Source organism: Ictidomys tridecemlineatus, chromosome 11 (genome assembly GCF_052094955.1).
Source record: "Ictidomys tridecemlineatus isolate mIctTri1 chromosome 11, mIctTri1.hap1, whole genome shotgun sequence".
NCBI classification, from domain to species: Eukaryota; Metazoa; Chordata; class Mammalia; order Rodentia; family Sciuridae; genus Ictidomys; species Ictidomys tridecemlineatus.
Window position 1 is genome coordinate 94,770,436 of NC_135487.1, and position 3,403 is coordinate 94,773,838.

The window sequence follows — 3,403 nt, forward strand, 5'->3', positions numbered from 1 at the left end:
AGTGGAGAGAAAACAGCATCTAGGGCTTGAGTTCAAGGTCCATGTCTGGATGGGGTGCTGCCTTGAGAAGATCCAGGATTGTGCTGATGACTTGAGGAGATCCAGGATTGTGTCGGAGAACTGACACCATCTTTCATCAGAAAAGAAGCTGGCAAAGATAAAAATATCCCAAAAGGCAGGAAAGCAAGAGGAGCCTGCTAAGAACTGACACAGCTAAGATCCTGAAATAACCATTAGATTTGTAACTTGAGGTTCACTGGTGGCCTATCAAGAACACTCTCATGGAATGACAGGGTGGGCTGAACACAAGGTAGAAAATGAGGAAAAACAGCTTCTCAAGAGAGGAGCAGTGGATTGGAGGAAGGCCAGTGAGACATTCACAGCTCATGCTCTGGGTCCAGAAGAATCTGGGCTTGATTCCAGTTCTGCCCATTTGTAGCTGTGTGACTTTGGGTATATTTGCACTTCTGGGCTTCAATTTTCTTCTAGGCTAGACTGTAGGAATAGCCAGGGCTGAAAAGACTGCCCATGTGGAGCACTGTCATAACCTCATGTGCTCCATGAGATGAAAGTTCTCGGGAATAATCTGCCCAGTGGAGCAGGAAAGTCAAGGGCACAGGAGCTGAGAAATCCCTACCTCTAGTCCCAGTACAAGTGGGTACATGGTGATGGTGTTTTGGGAAGCAAGGAGAAAGTGCAGCCAACAAGCAGACAACTGAGAGTGGAAGGCCTAGAGATGAGTGGCTGCAATAATGGTGGACTGCCATCCCAGCAACATCCCTTTACTCTGCTGCAGGATTCCCCAGCCCAGCTGGACCTACCCTCTAGATGTGTCAAGGCACATGCATAAAGGTACGTGTTCCTCAGGGAAAAGGCTATGGGATGCCCTGCATGCAGCTGGCTCTCTGCTACCATCACACAGCCAACACCCAATATACTCACCCCTCTCTTCCACCACAGAAAGAAACTGAGCTACATGTAGAGATCACAGAACAGGGAAGACCTTAAGATCTTCCTTCTGGTTATAAGGCTGCTTTATACCAGGCCTTTTCTTGCCTTCAACTGTGAGTTCCACATTACTTGGTACATTAGATATAAAAGCTGCACTGTCTCCAAGGAGAATGCTTCTTAACTTATTCTGCACAGCAGAAAGAAAAGGTCCAGCCCTTAGCAAGACACTCAAGTAGCCTGAAACCTATGAGCATGAGAGGCTCCCAGATTTCATCAGCAGACATTTCAAATTTTCCTTTGCTACTCAGCCTGAAAGGATACTCTCTACATGGCTCCTGGAAGAGCTGTCAATTCCAGAGGCTCTTTGGAGTCACACTGCCAGGCTCTGCTTTTTCCACTAGCTCACCCACTTTGGTCAGGTCATTATGCCCCTTACCTTAGGGAATTCTTCCAGCAGTTTTCTCTTTTCATATGGATCTTCCCATGATTTAGAGAAATAACAGAAGAGTGCCCTTCTAAAAGTTGCTTTTTCAGTTTCAGGAACAGAATTAACCCACCCAATTAAGTTTGCAGATGCTTAAAATAAACCATTTTTCAATATGTACACACAAAAGCTAAATGCAAACCAGATTAATGCACAGGTGATCTCTAAGGCTGTACTGAGAAAACAGTGACTAGATTATCACACACAGAAGCCTGTCCTACACACATCTAGTTAAATCAGGATTCACAACCACAGCCAACTCAAGGCAGGACAGCTCTTCCAAGATGTCTGCAGTGAGTTATGCTGAGATTTCCAAAAACACCACAGGTGTAACAGTGCTACTCTGAAGGGCAACTTAAACACAGCAATCCTCATGCTGCCAGAACATGGTCAACTCGTTTTTTAATGCTTCTTTCCTTACTGGTGTTAGATTAGACTGATTTTTTTTAAGGATTTATCTTGATGACTTAGAAAAATACATTTCATTTCTCAACTTGATTCAGATAGTACACGATCATAAAACTGAGTAAGTCTTTTAAAAAACAAAACTCCACAGACCCCATTGTAGAAATTTCAGAATACACTCCCAGGTAACAATCAGAGAATCTTCAACAGTTCCAGGAGTGCTCCAACAGCTCCAAATAACCCTCATGTTATGAAAAAAGTGCTTTCAACTGTCTCTTGGACCAATAATCCAAAGCATATGCCAAAGCTGCATGGCAATGGTGTTAATTCTCAAAAAATTTTTAACAAATACCACCTGGTTAATGTTCTCGAAGCTACAGCCCAGCCTGAGAATCCAAACCTCTCATAATCTTCTTCATAAATATCTCACACTAGTTTATCCACTTTGGTGCTACCTCCACAAGATACCATTTAAAGAGCTTCTTCAAAAGTGGTACAGTCAGTAAGAAGACAGCAGAGACCAAAAATATCTCCTCCTCTAAGACTTGTGCCTGTGACCCTCTTGTAATTATCTTTGGAGTACACTGCTAAAATGCTAACCCCTGAGCCAATGTTCACCAGAAGCAGAGGATGTGGGTTTTTCAACTCAAATGGTAACTTCTGACATTTTTCAGAATCAGTAGGATTTTCAAAGTAATAGCACTGTGGTAGTCCATTGAAACCAACTAAGTCAATACATAAAATTTCTTGGATTAAGCAGTCTAGTTCATGCAGTTTGCAAAGCTGAAGACCACCTATCTTTGCATCCACACAGAGTCAGGGCCTTCAGCTCCAGGTGCAAGTCCCTAATGCCCCTGGACCCATAAGCCACATTGGAGGTCAAGTACTTTCAAATGCTTTGAAGACTCTCCACTTCTTCCTCTTCTTCTTCAGCAGTGATGTCTTTGGGTTCAAAATAAACAAGCCTGACAAGGGTTCCACCAATATCCAAGCCAAACCATGGAAAAAGTGGCTGCTTTTTCTGGAGGCTTTCGACCTCTGAGCCAGAGACCCAGGTAGGGCTGCTATAGGAGTTGAGCCCATGGGGCCTCACACCATATGTTGATGCCCAACAGCAGGCACTGACAGGCTGCTCGCCAGAGGCCACAGTGACCCCTGCCTCTGCCCTTCAGAGCCTGTGGGCACTGGCTTCCCAGCCCAAGAGGGTGAGGTGGAGGCTGCCCTGCCATGGCGCTCCAGGGGCAAGCAGATCTGGCCGGCCCCCATTGGCAGCTCCCACCGCTTCCCCCCAACCAGCCAGCCCCCCTAGAACTGCAATCCTCCTGCCTGCTCAGAGGCAGTCCTGCCGGAGCCTCTGGATATGCTTTGATGAGGCAATTGGACCTTTTCTCCTTTCTTCCATCTTCCACATGCTTGTACCTGAACCCTCACATATTCTGTCAGCTGTATTTTTGTTTTTGCATTTCAAAGTCAATGCCAAATTCATTCTTTACCTGAGACCCATCTTTCATATGTTGCTTATAGGTTGATCCTCAAAATTGAAAATTAGTGCTTTCCCTAATT

The 3,403-nt window shown here is 45.0% G+C and overlaps 1 pseudogene; it reads right to left on the minus strand.

Moving 5' to 3' along the window:
* Nucleotides 1-2,032: 2,032 nt before the first annotated feature.
* On the minus strand, nucleotides 2,033-3,139 carry LOC101956059 (pantothenate kinase 2, mitochondrial pseudogene; annotated as a pseudogene).
* Between the last annotated feature and the right edge of the window lie 264 nt (nucleotides 3,140-3,403).